This window comes from Oryctolagus cuniculus, chromosome 13 (genome assembly GCF_051225735.1).
Source record: "Oryctolagus cuniculus isolate XC-2025 breed Fujian yellow rabbit chromosome 13, ASM5122573v1, whole genome shotgun sequence".
Classification (NCBI taxonomy): Eukaryota; Metazoa; Chordata; class Mammalia; order Lagomorpha; family Leporidae; genus Oryctolagus; species Oryctolagus cuniculus.
In genome coordinates this window covers 73,749,363-73,765,041 of record NC_142879.1, presented here as the reverse complement: position 1 = coordinate 73,765,041, position 15,679 = coordinate 73,749,363, and the positions used below count along the sequence as shown (strand labels likewise).

Genomic DNA, 15,679 nt, shown 5'->3' with positions numbered 1-15,679 from the left:
AAATTATCTCTTGGTTTAATTCTCATGATTTTAGAAATAATTTGCCATTACATGTAAGGAATTGGCATGCTAGGAATTAGTAAATATAAATCAGTTTTTTACTTGTGCTTAACAGTATAGGCCATATAGATTAATATTCTATACCCCGTAAGACAGGTTTTTTTTTAAGATTTTTTAAATTTATTTTGAAAGTCAGAGTTACACATACAGTGAAGGAGAAGCAGAGAGAGAGAGAGAGGTCTTCCATCTGCTGGTCCACTCCCCAGATGGCCGCAACAGCCGGAGCTGCGCCGATCCAAAGCCATGAGCCACGAGCCTACTCCGGGTGTTCCCCGCGGGCGCAGGGGCCCAAGAACTTGGGCCATCTCCCACTGCCTTCTCAAACCATAGCAGAGAGCTGTATTGGAAGTGGAGCATCTGGGACTCAAATCGGCACTTAGATGGGATGCCGGCACTGTAAGACAGTTTTAATTATCCGGAGATATAAATTAATTTTACAGGTACTTGTTAAACTTTGGCTTTAATCAATGTGGGAGTTTTACAGTTATACTAGAAATGTTTATTGTTATCTTCGTGTTAAATGCCAAATCTGTTACAAAATGATACTTCCATTTACCCTCAAAGTAAAATGTATATAAGTACTATAAAACCATTTTAAATGACTGAAAATATAATTAGTTGATTATTTATATTGCACATGTTTCATGTATTTCTAAGGTTTTATACGTGGAAACAAAAATTTCAACTTTTTTAACCTAGATGGTTCATACAGGGTGCTTCATATTAGTTGATTAAAGAACAATCTGTGGAGGATAAAATAATTTGGGTTTTTGTGTTTGATAATTTAATGTTCTTGTAAAGTTTCTCAAAAGATTTACTCAACAACCCATCTTCAGAAATCATTCCTTGCTGGCTGGCGCCGCGGCTCACTAGGCTAATCCTCTGCCTGCAGTGCCAGTACTCCGGGTTCTAGTCCCTGTTGGGGCGCCAGATCTGTCCCAGTTGCTCCTCTTCCAGTCCAGCTCTCTGCTGTGGCTTGGGAAGGCAGTGGAGGATGGCCCAAATCCTTGGGGCCTGCACCCGCATGGGAGACCAGGAGGAAGTACCTGGCTCCTGGCTTTGGATCAGAAATCATACCTTGGTTTTTATAAACATCACATTAATTGAATCATTTATTTTGCAGTGGGATAATCCACCATTTCAGTGTTTACAAAAAGAAAATAGCTCTATTGCTATTTTTATCAAGGAAATAATAGGTAGGTAGTTTTATATGATGACCATAAACAAAGGAATAGACATGGGGATATAAATAATAATTATGTAAAGTACTACCTTGGGTTAGTAATAGTATTGCTGAATAAGTGTGTTCAGGTAAGTGCCAGAGCTAAAAATAAAATCATATGCTTTGTTCACAAGTTGGTAGCCTTAAATCTAAGGGAATAACAGTATCCATTTGGAAAGCAAGACATCATTTATGATAGTTTTTATTGTATAATGTGATCCAAAGTGTCATCAGAGTTTGTTCTGTTGACAACAGTATACCAGAAAACATTACTTGCGGTTAATTTAATAGAAATGTGTGTCAACACTCACAATTCTTGTTGACAATTTTTTCATTAACTAATGCATAAAAACTGCATAAACATGCAAATAATATTTTAAGAATTTTGCTAGTGGACAAGATTGTAAAAAAATTACTTTATCGATTTCTGCTTGTCAATAGCATAAAATAAATGGTGACCTTTTCTTCATTACACAGCTCAAAATTACTGGTTGTATCCTGAACTGAACTGAGCATGTGGCTCTATATTAATCTTATTCATGATATCTATTTTAGAGCCCAAAGTAATCATTAAAGGGTCAAAGCATTTGAAAATGACTGGTAATTTTAAAATGAAGTAAGGTGCTTGGCATTCCTTTCCTTATGTGGCTATGAGTTAATACTGTTGATTACATATTTGGTCTCGAATGTGTTAATGGGACTTAGAATAATGAGGTATTAATGTCTAAGAATATAATTAATATAATGGCTTTATGTTCAATGTCTGTGAAATAACTTTTTCAATTTACTAAATGTAAAGTTCAACAAATTTATCACAAAACAAACACATTTGAAACTAACATAAGCATCAAGAGTTTGAAGCTTTGATACTGCTTTCTTACTACTTAATATTTCTGCCATTTCACAATAACCATCATGATTATAATTTCTTAGATTTTCTTTTATAGACTTCTCATGTAAGCCAAAACACCTTATCCTCATTTAACGTATTTTGATCCTCATAGGAATTGTGTTATATAGAATGTCTTCTCTAAATCTAATTTTTGTCTCAGTATTATATTTAAGGAAATTCCTCACTGCTGAAAGTTTACTCATTTTAATAGTTATATACTATTCTATGATTGAGTATACTTCACTTTTATTGCTTGCTGGTAATGTACATTGGATTTGTATCAATCAATACTGGTAGAGTTATGCCAAGGTAACAGGATTATCAAAATCTCAGTGGTCAACTCAACAAAGGTTTCTTTCTCACTCATATTTCATGTTTATTGCAGACAGGCTTGTAACTTACCACCTGAGTTGCCATTCTTACTCTGAGATTAGTCTGACAGAGCAGCTACTATCTGTAATGTTGCAGGAGGTAGCCAGTAGTCAGGAGAAGTGGGGAAGAAATTGGAAAAACTTTCACTATCTCTTAAGCTTCTATATGGAAGTAGTACATCACTTCTAATCACTTTTGACCAGTTAAAAAAAGTGAATCACATGACCTTACACGATTTCAAAAGGCAAGGAAAGTAAAATTCTCCTGAAAAGATTTAAAATGGATATTAGAGAAGAACAATACAGTCTACCAGCGACTGTTTTTCATGTCTTGAAATACTTGATTTGTTCAACTTATATAAAATAGTAAGAATACATTCACCCCTAACCATAAGACAACCCAAAAGTTCCAAATAGCTTCTACTTCAAACTGAAAGTCCAAAATCTCTACATAATATGTGAGCCAATCTCTGTGTCATGTTAGTTTTTGATCCTGCTTGATCCAGAGACATAAAAAGATGTATAACATAAATGCACCCACTATATGTTGATGGAATATGAAAAAGACAATAATGAGAAATTTTTTGCTTCTGTAAGGGAAGAATGGAAAATCTGTATCAGCCATTGGCCCATAACAACTATTAAGTTCCCTCCGGCAGATACTTAAAGTGATCCCTAGCTGGCATTGTGACATAGCAGATTAGATCACTGCCTGCTACACCAGCAACCCATATGAGCACCTTTCAGTCCTGGGTGCTGCACCTCCAATCCAGCTCCTGGCTAACGGGCCTGGAGAAGCAGCAGAGGATGGCCTAAGTCTTTGGGCCACTGTCCCCACTCCTGGCTTTAGTGGCCTAGTTCCTGCCATTGCAGCCATCTGGGGAAGGAACCAACAAATGAAATTTTGCTCATCTTTCTATCTCACTCCCTGTGTGTGTGTGTGTGTGTGTGTGTCTCCCCCACCCCTTGTAACATTGCCTTTCAAATAAATAAATAAATATTTAGAAACACACACACACACACACACACAGCCTCTAGATGGAGAATGGGCTAAGTTCATTGAGTAGACTGATTCTGATCTCTGGTTTCAGACATCTACTCTCTGATCCAAAACAAGAAGCTAAGAGTTTTTCGAGGTCTCCCACATTGAGTATCAGGAGAACAACCACTTGGGCCATCTTCACTGCTTTTCCCAGGCCATTAGCAGGGAGCTGGACCAGAAGTGGAACAGCTTGGACATGAACTGGCATCCGTATAGGATGTTGGCATTGCAGGGGGAGGTTTTACACAGTAAGCCAAAACACCCAACCCCTAAAGTACACTTCTCAGATTTGCCATCATTCTATTTTTTCATCCCTGTGCTTCTCTATCTAGTTTATTTTATGTCAACCTCTCAAATCTGTATTCTGGATAGTCAACCAGACCCTCAATAGGAAGACACATCCTAATTTGTTTTTCCCACATATTTTATAAATCTTAATTAGCTACTTTCTTTTTCTAAAAATTTTTTGAGAGGCAGTATCACAGAGAGGGAAATAGGGATGGAAGGAGGAAGAGAGAGAGTACAAGAGAGAAGAGAGTGACAGAGAGAAAGAGAGAGAAAGACTGAGAGATCGTACATCCACCGGTTCACTCCTCATATGGCTACAATGCCAGGTCTGGGCCAGACCAAAGCCAGGGGCCTGGAAATTAATCAAGATTTCCCACTTGGGTAACAAGGGCCTAAGTGCTTAGACAATCTTAGGATGCTTTCCCAGGCACATTACTAGGAAGCTGGATCCAAAGTGGAACAATCAGGACCCAAGTGGGCAACCATATGATATGCCAGCATTGCAAGTCCTAACTTAACCAGCTGTGCTACAATGCCAGCTCCACAAGATTTATTTTCTGTTTCATCAGACCAATCAATGATTGTAGCACAGGCTACTAAAAAATTATTTCTCTGAGAGAAAGAGAGACAGAAGACAGACTTCCCATGCCTGAATACTTCGATTCACTCCCCAGCTGTCCATGATAGCCACAACCCAGCAGCAATTAAAGCCATATTGACAGGGACCCAAGGATCTGAGTTACTACCACTACCTCCCAGGGTATGCATTGGCAGGCATCTGGAGTCAGAATCTAGAGGTGGTTATTGCACACAGGCACTCCAAATATGGGATGTATACATCTTAACCACCAGGATAAACGTCCACAGCAACCTCCTGTTTTAAAGAAATATTTATTTGAGAAACAGAACAGGGGGCACTTGTTTTTATTTGGCCTTTGCCAATATGACAAGTTTAACTGAGCTTCAGTTAAAATTCCTTTTTATTTCTTTTTTTTTTAACTTTTATTTAATGAATATAAATTTCCAAAGTACAGCTTATGGATTACAATGGCTTCCCCCCCATAACATCCCTCCCACCCACAACCCTCCCCTTTCCCACTCCCTCTCCCCTTCCATGCACATCAAGATTCGTTTTTGATTCTCTTTATATACAGAAGATCAGTTTAGCATACATTAAGTAAAGATTTCAACAGTTTGCTCCCACACAGAAACATAAAGTGAAAAATACTGTTTGAGTACTAGTTATAGCATTAAATCTCAATGTACAGCACACTAAGGCCAAAGATCCTACATGAGGAGTAAGTGCACAGTGACTCCTGTTGTTGACTTAACAAATTGACACTCTTGTTTATGGCATCAGTAATCACCCTAGGCTCTTGTCATGAGCTGCCAAGGCTATGGAAGCCCCCTGAGTTCACTGCCTCTGATCATATTTAGACAAGGCCATGGTCAAAGTGGAAGTTCTCTCCTCCCTTCAGAGAAAGGTACCTCCTTCTTTGATGACCCGTTCTTTCCACTGGGATCTCACTCGCGGAGATCTTTCATTTAGGTTTTGTTTTTGTTTTTTTTTTGTTTTTTTTTTTTTTTTTTTTTTTTTTTCCCAGAGTGTCTTGGCTTTCCATGCCTAAAATACTCTCATGGGCATTTCAGCTGAATCCACATGCCTTAAGGGCTGATTCTGAGGCCAGAGTGCTGTTTAGGACATCTGCCATTCTATGGGTCTGCTGTGTATCTCACTTCTCATGTTGGATCGTTCTCTCCCTTTTTTATTCTATCAGCTAGTATTTGCAGACACTATTCTTGTTTATGTGATCCCTTTGGTTCTTAGTCCTATCATTATGATCAATTGTGAACAGAAATTGATCACTGGGACTAGTGAGATGGCACTGGTACATGCCCCCTTGATGGGATTGAATTGGAATCCCCTGGTATATTTCTAACTCTACCGTTTGAGGTAAGTCAGCTTGAGCATGTCCCGAATTGCACATCTCTTCCCTCTCTTATTCCCACTCTTATATTTAACAGTGATCAATTCCTTTTTATTTCTAACATAAAAATCATTTGATTATGATATAATCCTTGTGACAGTTAACAATAGCAGCTTAAAATACAAATCACTTAAAAGAACAATTTCAAAAGCCTGTAAAAATGCAACTAAATGAATCTAAAAAAGAACTTTTGAAATTCACGCATAGATTTTTCATGAAATCAATTTTCCATGAATTTCTGAAGATTTCTTGTACTACAGTCATGAATTTGCTGACTGGTTCTAACCTAGGATGGGTATGGCTGATAGGCTCACTAGTGTGTGTCTGCAGACAATTTTCAGTTGGCTGCAATGAATACTTTATCTGGCAGCTTGCTGCTTTTTAATAAGGTAACAGAAGTTGAGACATAGCCAGATATGACTCATTCAGAAAGCTAATACTTATTTATTCACAAAATAGCAATATTGCAAGAGTTTCAAGGTCCAGTGCCCAAGAGATGTTTAATCTTCTGTTTGCCTCAGATTTGTTAATGTCTCAATTGTCAAAACAAATTACATGGTCAGTACAGATCCATGGGGTAAAAATAGGCCCTGTCCCTTTTTCATTAAAGATTTGCCCACTTATTTGAAAGGTAGAGTGAGAGAAAGAAAGATACACAGAGAAAGAAAGATATCTTCCATTTGCTGGTCACTGCTCAAATGGCCATAATAGCCACTGTCAGGCCAGGCTGAAGCCAGGATCCAACAACTTCCATCCAGATCTCCTACGTGGGTGGCAGAATCCAAGCACTGGAGCCAGTATCTGCTTCTTCACAGGTGCATTACCAGAGAGCTAGATGAGAAGCTGCAGAGCACTGCAATATACGAAGAGGGAACCCTATGTGTTGGCTTAACCTGCTGTGTCACAATGCCCACACCTAGGCTCTGTCTCTTACTGGCAATTATGGACAGCATTGTCACCATTTTACATTCTACATTATTTTATCTATATATTGCTGGATTTAATTTGATAATATTTGCTTAAGATTTTTAAGTGTAGGCTTGTATATGTAAGAAATGGGCTTATATTATTTTATGAATTGAGAAAATTTCTGATTTTCTGTAATCTAGATTCATTTGTACAACATGGCATTATTTGTTCCTTAAATATGAGAATATATTTGCAGATTAATTTCCACCACTGCTTGCATGGCTAGTCCTTTTCCATTACTTTATATTCAAATTTATAAATTCATTACTTTTAGTGCATAAGCTGCATATATCAAAAACCTGTTTAAAAAAGTTCAAGGTGATGGTCTTTATCTTTTTTTTTGGGGGGGGGGAGTTTATCTTTTTTTCTTTTAATTTGTAAAAATTTTTAAGTTATACAAGTTTCATATATTTCACATATACAAATTAGTAACACAATGCCACTTCCCAGCCTACCCTGCATCCTACATATACTGTAACCCTTCACCTCCTCCCTCTCAAGTTCCCACTCTTATTTTACAATGATCTATTTTCAGTAGACTTAATAATCATCTAGTTAACCCTACTCTAAATAAAATAGTTCAACAAATAGTTTAAAAATAAAAACAAAACAAAACAAAAATCAAAACACTGTACCTCAAGGAACAGACAAGGGTTATAAGTAATCATTGATTCTCAAAATGTCTATTTCACTCAAATACATTACATTTCAGGTACTCTATTAGTTACCTCGGATCAGAGAATACATATGATATCTGTCTTTTTGGGAGTGGCTAATTTCACTAAGTACAGTAGTTTCCAGTTCTGAGCATCTCGTTGCAAAAAATAGGAATTTTTATTTTTTTACAACTGAGCAGTAATCCATAGTGGATATATACCATAATATCTTTATGCAGTCAACAGTCGATGTACATCTGGGTTGATTCTATATCTTAGCTATTGTGAATTGTGCTGCAATGAACATGTGGGAACAGATAAAAATTTAATATACTGATTCCTTTTAGTTTGGGTAAATTCCCAGGAGTGGGATGGCTATGGTAGCTCTATCTTCAGATTTCTGAGGTATCTTCAGAATCTTCAGATTCTGAGGTATCTCCATTCTGTCTTCCACAGAGGCTACACCAGTTTACATTCCCACCAAGAGTGGACCAGGGTACTTTTCCACCCAACATCCTTGAGTAATTTGTTATTTGATGATTTCTGTATGACAGCCATTCTAGCTGGAATGAGGTGAAAACTCATTGTGGTTTTGATTTGTATGCCCCTGATGGCAAGTGATTTTGATCATTTTCTCAAGTCATTAGCTGTCCCGTCCCATGGGACACTGAGCACCTAGAAGGAGAAATGAAAGGGACAGGAGACACAAAGATGGCAGCAAGACAGGTGCTGATCAAGCTGAGATTTTTATTTTTTCAAGCACACACTTATATATCATAAAGGCAGGGTGTCGGGTGGGGGAAGAAGGGGCGTTTAGGAGGGCAGGATGTCGGGCGGTGGAAGGAGGGAGAGCTTATCTTGTAGCTGCAATGCTTGTGCAAGTAGGGGAAAGGTTACAAGGTCTTAAGGCATGAGGTCACACAAGTTGCATTATCAGATAATCTGGTCTGGCCTGTCTATAGAGCCCTGCCTTTCCACTAAGAGGTCACATGCTGCGTGGTCCCTGACAATTAGCCACTTGAATTTCCTTTCTTGAAAAATGCCAGTTCAAGACCTTTGCCCATTTCTTAAATGGATTGTATATTTTGTTGTTGTTGAATTTCTTGAACTGTTTATAAATTCTGGATGTTAACTCTTTATCAACTGCATAGTTTGCAAATATTTTCTCCCATTCTGTCAGCTGCCTTTTAACTTTGCTGAGTGTTTGTTTCGCAGTGCAGAAGCATCCCAGCTTGATGTAATCCCAACTATTAATTTTGGCTTTGACTGCCTGTACTTCTGAGTTTTTTTCCAAGAAATCTTCACCTATACTATATTTCGCAGAATTTCTACATTGTTATCTAGTAATTTGATGGTCTTACGTTGTAGATTTAGGTCTTTGATTCATTTTGAGTGGATTTTTGTAAGGTATAAGATAGGTAGGTAGGTAGGTAGGTAGGTAGATATAGATACATAGATCTCTGCACGTGAAGATCCAGTTTCCCCAGCATAATTTGTTGATCAGACTGTCCTTTCTTCAGAGATTGATTTTAGTTCCTTCATCAAATATAAATTGGTTGTAGATACATGGATTGATTTCTGGAGTTTCTATTCTGTTCATTGGTCTACAAGTTTGTTTTTGTGCCAATACCAGGCTGTTCTGATTATAACTGCACTATGGTATTTCTTGAAATCTGGTAATGTGAGGCCTCCAGCTTCATTTTAGTTATATAAGATTGCTTTAGCTATTCTGGCTCTCATATTTTGTGGATGATCCCATGAGACTGCCTGCCTAGCCCATGCAGTTAGCCTGATGGCTAGCAGGTGGCAGAAGCCCCAGGCACATTTCCCCTCACCCCTGCCTTCTGCCTATCAAGTAAACTGCTCCCAGGTGTGGCCCAGGCCCACCTGGAAAGCTTCCCTAGCTACATGACCCTCAAGCTGATTGGAGAGGCACATTGGCACCAGTGTCAGTGCTGTCCTGTAGAGTTAGGGTTGCCCTGATTTAATTACACCCCTTTTGCCTGCCGTTTAAAAGTGTATGTGGTCGTGGCCGGCGCTGCGGCTCACTAGGCTAATCCTCCGCCTTGTGGTGCCGGCACACCAGGTTCTAGTCCCAGTAGGGGCACCGGATTCTGTCCCGGTTGCCCCTCTTCCAGGCCAGCTCTCTGCTGTGGCCAGGGAGTGCAGTGGAGGATGGCCCAAGTACTTGGGCCCTGCACCCCATGGGAGACCAGGATAAGTACCTGGCTCCTGCCATTGGATCAGCATGGTGCGCAGGCCGCAGTGCGGCGGCCATTGGAGGGTGAACCAATGGCAAAGGAAGACCTTTCTCTCTGTCTCTCTCTCTCACTGTCCATTCTGCCTGTCTAAAAATAAAAATTTTAAAGTGTATGTGGTTGTTAATAAAGATGTACATGGTCACTGAAGCCAGTCCGTGTTGCTTCTTTTGGAACAACAGCATCGCTCCATTGTCCTTGACAGTGCAGGCTTCACAAGATGAGTCCTCAGTGTCTCTGTATGAATTTTAGCTTAATTTTTTCTAAATCTGTGAAGAAAATTATTGGTATTTGATTGGAATTGCAATCAATCTGTAAACCGTTTTTGGTAGTATGGACATTTTAATGATGTTGATTCTTCCAATCCATGAACATGGAAGAGTTTTCCATTTTAAATGTCTTCTTGTATTCCATTCTTTTTTGATTTTAATTTTCATCACAAAAATATTTTATCATCTTGGTTAAATTTATTCCAAGGTATTTGGAGCTCTGTGAATGGGACTGACCTTAAAATTCTTTCTTAGACATGACACTGTCTGTGTATACAAAGACTATTGATTTCTGTGTTGATTTTATATACTGTCACTTTACCAAGCTCTTTCATGTGTTCCAATAGTGTCTCAATGGAGTCTTTTAGATCCTCTATAAAATAGGATCATGCCACCTGCAAATAGGGATAGTTTGACTTCCTCCTTTCCAATTTATACCCCTTTGATTTCTTTTTCTTGCCTAATAACTATAGCTAAACCTTCCAGGAATATATTAAATAGCAATGGTGAGAGTCGACATCCTTGTCTGGTTCCAGATCTTGTGGGAGTACTTACAGCTTTTTCCCATTCAACAGGATGCTATCCATGGGTCTGTCATATATTGCCTTGATTATGTTGAGGAATGTTCCTTCTATACCCAATTTGCTTAAAGTTTTCAACATGAAAGGATGTTGCATTTTATCAGATGCTTTCTCTACATCTATTGAGATAATCATATGGTTTTTGTTCTTCAGTTTGTTAATGTGATGTATCACATTTATGGATATGCAAATATTGAACTATCCCAGCATAGTGGGGATAAATCCCACTTGGTCTGAGAGAATGATCTTTCTGATGTGTTTTTTGATTTGATTAACTAATATCTTGAAAATTTTCACATCTATGTTCTGTTCACCAGGGATATTGGTATGTAATCCTCTTTCTCAGTTATATCTTGTTCAGGTATAGGTACTAAGGAGATGCAGGTTTCATAGAAGAAGTTTGGGAGGATTCTCCCCCTTTCACTTGTTTTGAATAGCATGAGAAGAATTGGAATTCAGTCTCAGCACACAAGGCCTCCGCAGCTGCCAGGTCTGGAGGTTTCTCTCCACATTGCCAGCCTGTCCAGTCAACAGAGAGGTAGATATTCCCTGAGACAGCCCCACCTTGGGGTCTTTACCCTGGGAGGCTGTAAGCACCCCACTGTACCATGTGGATCCCCAGCCACCTCCCAGCAAGGCTCAAAGTCAACGGGAACTGCAGACCATTCCCTCAGCTAGAATCTCTATATTACACGCCCACCCAAAAGCCTCTGGCCAAATGTTGCTGCCTGCCCCCCCCCCAACTGCTGCCAGAACTTCTGATTAGGCATGCACAAGGGCTTCAGTAGCTGCCACCCTAAACCAAAGTGGCACTCTCCCTTTCTCAGCCAGACAGTGGGTGCTGTTTTGGGGAAACTGTGGGAAAACAAATCTCCCCCTCCACTTCCACTAGGTCCACGGGCAACAGTCAGCAACCGCCAGCCCCCAGGGCTCCATTCCAGATTCATGCCATGCTCTCCCTCTGGTTCTCTCACCACAATTGCTGCAGTCTAGTCTCACCCCCACTTCCAAACTGTTACCCGCTGCAGCTCTTGGCTGCCTCAACTGTGCTTGTGGCCATGCTGCACATCTGCATTCTTCACACAGGTTCATACCTTTTCACCTCCTCCCATAGGATGTCCAGTGATGTTTTCTCTTCAATTCTCCTGAGAGTGCACTTCCTACACTTTGCTCTTCACTGTTTATCCTTGGCGCAGCAAAACATGTTGCTCCCTAATCCATCATTATGGAATCTCTTGATGGTCTTTATCTTAAATTTAGGACATTTACCACCATTACTTTTTGTATAATTAACTGACTATGCTTAACCCTTCTCTTTTCCTATCTGATATTTGTTTGGCCCTCTGGTTCTGTGTTACTATATAGAAAACTAGATGTAAGTGGGGAAAAGTATTTTTGTTCACATTCTTTATTCTAAGTAATGTGGAAATTTCACACTTTAAACTCTTTAGTCATCAGCTAGTACACTGCAACATATATTTGTCACTTATTAGAATCTAAATTTTATCTGATTTTTCCTATCCTTAGACAATGCAAGGATGTAAAACACTTTAAATCCATTTACTACTATACTGGATTATATGCATAATATATATATATATATAAAGGATTATATTATAATCCTTTGCATTAATTGTATATTTAAACAACCAATGGAATCAGCAATACTTTTTAAATTTATATTCACTTAGATGTATACACATATAGTTCTTGCCCCTTATATTCCTTCCAGTATCACTGAAATATTATGCAGTTCATTTTTCCTATACTTGGAAATCTTCCTGTATTTTATTTACTGAATATCTGCTGCTTATGAATCATTTAATTTAGGTCATAAAATGCCTATTTCAGGGCCAGCACTATGGTGTAGTGGTTAAGCCATCACCTCTCACACCAGCATCCCAAATGGACACAGGCTCAATTTCCAGTTGCTCCAAGTCCATTCCAGCTCCCTGATAATGCATCTGAGATGAGCAGAAAATGTTCCAAATTCTTGAACCCCTGCATCCACATGGGAGACCCAGAAGAAAATCCTGGTTCCTAGCTTTGGTCTGGTTGTAACCATTTGGGTGTGAACCAGTGGATGGAAGTTCCTCCCCCCCTCTCAAACAAAATAAATAAATCTTTTTTAAAAAAATGCCTATTGTATCTTCACTGTTATGAAAAATACTACTGAGAATTGTAGTTTGTAAGTTATTTGCTTTATTCCCATTGTCTATGTCTTTCATCATTTCTACTGATAAGTCGGCTGTTAACTACAATTGTTGCTCATTTGAAAGTAATATACCTTTCTTTGGCTGCTTTAAAGATTTTTATTTACTTATTTATTTTGTCCTTCAACTTTGGGCAATTTTATTACAACATGCTTAACTCTAAGTTTCCCCTCCTTTCCTACTCATCCTCCCCACTTTCTTGTCTTCCTTATTCCTTGCATCCTTACTTTTGCTTTTATTTCTTCCTTCTGTAACCCTCTTGGAACTCATAGGGCACATGAATTTGTAACTCATTATCTCTCATCATTTTATGAGAAACTTCATATTCCTTTTTTGGTAAATATTATATTTACATCACTTTCCCTTATATTCTAGAATTAAAATGCAAATATTACAGTTTCTCTCTGTGTCTTTTAGCTTCAACTTTATCACATCTTCTATCTTTTTGTGTTTCCATGTTTTATATGATTATTTTCTTTAACTTGTCTTTTGATTTCCTATTTACTCTGTTTTTTTTCCAATCTCTTTATTTCAATGAATTGGTAATACAGTTTAATTATTCTAATTTCCATACAGTTACAATTTAGTTATTGCTTTCCTAGGGAATTTTTTATCTGTTATTCATTTGGACATAGGATAATAATTTAAATTCTGAGCTTATAACTTCAACCCCAGATTCTGGAAGTCTTGCTATTTTTTGCCCATGTTGTTTATCTTGTTAGATGCCGTGATTTATTACACAAAAATTGTATCTATCAATAGCTTGAAAATATGGATGGTTTCTTTATCTAGCCCCAAAACAAAACACATTGGCTACTATAAGGTAGCTGGTAGCTAAAGAAATCTAGCAAACTTCAGAAGTTGAGAAAATGAAATGAGTCACAGAAAATAAACACTGATTCCAATGTGCCATGTTTTTAAATACAACTTATAATTCTTAAAACCTTATGAGGCCGGTGCCGCGGCTCACTAGGCTAATCCTCCGCCTAGCGGCGCCGGCACACTGGGTTCTAGTCCCGGTTGGGGCGCCGGATTCTGTCCCGGTTGCCCCTCTTCCAGGCCAGCTCTCTGCTGTGGCCCGGGAGTGCAGTGGAGGATGGCCCAGGTGCTTGGGCCCTGCACCCCATGGGAGACCAGGAAAAGCACCTGGCTCCTGGCTCCTGCCATCGGATCAGCGCGGTGTGCCGGCCGCAGTGCGCCAGCCACGGCGGCCATTGGAGGGTGAACCAACGGCAAAGGAAGACCTTTCTCTCTGTCTCTCTCTCTCACTGTCCACTCTGCCTGTCAAAAAAAAAAAAAAAAAAAAAAAAAAAAAAAAAAAAAAAAACCTTATGAGACATTAGGTGGTTAAGGTTACATAATACTCCACCGTTTTCCCTAAACAGAAGTAGAATGAATGGCTATAAGAGTGTATCTCAGTTCTGCATAACAGTTTCTATTTCTGTTGCTCCTAAAAGCATGATTCTTTAAAAATATCAATAAAAACATTTTGCTGAGAGAATAAAGCAGGATGCCTGTGCAAGACTGCATACTCCCTACTGGAAAGATATTTGCTGTTCCATTGGTTCTCTGTGAGGTTCATTTAACACTGTGTAGCAAATCTCTTTATGTCCAGAAAAAAAAGATATAGAAGCCTTAGGCATATTCCTTCAATAGAGAGATTTATAACAGTTTAGGATTTGCGACTTAATGGTGTAAAACTTCTCCCACAAAACTGTTAACTGAGAAGCAAGTCTACATCAAAATGGTTTTCATAAGGGGTCTTCATACATTAACAAGCTCCATTACTCCAGAAATTTGATTTAGGATACCCAGAACAGAAAACAAAAGACCACAAGCTACACTAAGCATGCTACTACTCACTAATATGAAAAAGTGTCTAACTGAAGAAGGTCCTTGTTATCAAAGACTAATTAATTCAGTGATGTTGAGAATTACAAGCACTCTAGTAGTCATGTCCATTTTGTCCATTTGGTGTCTCCATTAGCTGGCAATAAGAGATCCTCAATAAATTTCAATGACTGGCAGAAACCCCATATTGCTATCTTCTATTCATCAGCCAGTAGAGCAGCCTTCCCAACTCAGACAGAAGGGTACCCATTTGATTTTAAAAGGAGTCCAGGAAAGGCACGCCACTGCCACCCCTCAGAAACCTTTTCCAAATCCCCCAGCATCCAGCTGGGCTCCTGAATACAGGCTGCTCACCAGCTGCTTCTGCTTTCCACTGATCTGGCCAGAAATGAACTGGCTGTTTTCCATTAGAGCAGGCTCACTCCTTAATCATTTCTAAAACAGCAAAGGGGCTGTTGCAAATACCCTAAGTTCTGATGTAATATTTAGATTTATATAGTTCAAAGAAACACACAAAACAACCTTTCAATAAATTTCACCTGATGTAAGTCTTTTCACAATGAGTTTTCAAGGAGGTAAAAATAGGATTTTCATGTAATTATTGCCAGGATGTCCTACTTTATACTAGCATTAGCTTGTTTCTGAGTTCACATTTCCTTACCATGACTATTTCCTTGGCATGTTCTTTCTTGTAGTAAGGCAAAAGAGGTTTCGTTATTTGCACATTAAAATTGAAATAGAAATATACTATTATTTGAAGTAGATAGAAGTTTTTGTACCTATCATTTTGCTGTGGAGAACATGAGAACTGTCTAGGAAATTCTGAAAGGTAACTTCAGAGATAAATAATATATACAGTATCTTAAAAGAAGGGGTTTAAAATTCCAAGTTACAGATACCATATGAGAGATTTTAATTTTTAATGGTAATATCCCTTTTGTAACCAAAATATAGAGATATAGGAATATTTTACTAAGAAAAATTATTAATTTTAAAAGAACTTTTTCAGTTTTTTTAAA

The 15,679-nt window shown here is 38.5% G+C and overlaps 1 protein-coding gene across 4 annotated transcripts in view; it reads right to left on the bottom strand.

The window, feature by feature from the left end:
- The window catches only part of LOC138844874 (uncharacterized), a 92,329-nt gene that overhangs the window by 47,894 nt on the left and 28,756 nt on the right, over positions 1-15,679 (bottom strand). The window lies entirely within an intron of this gene.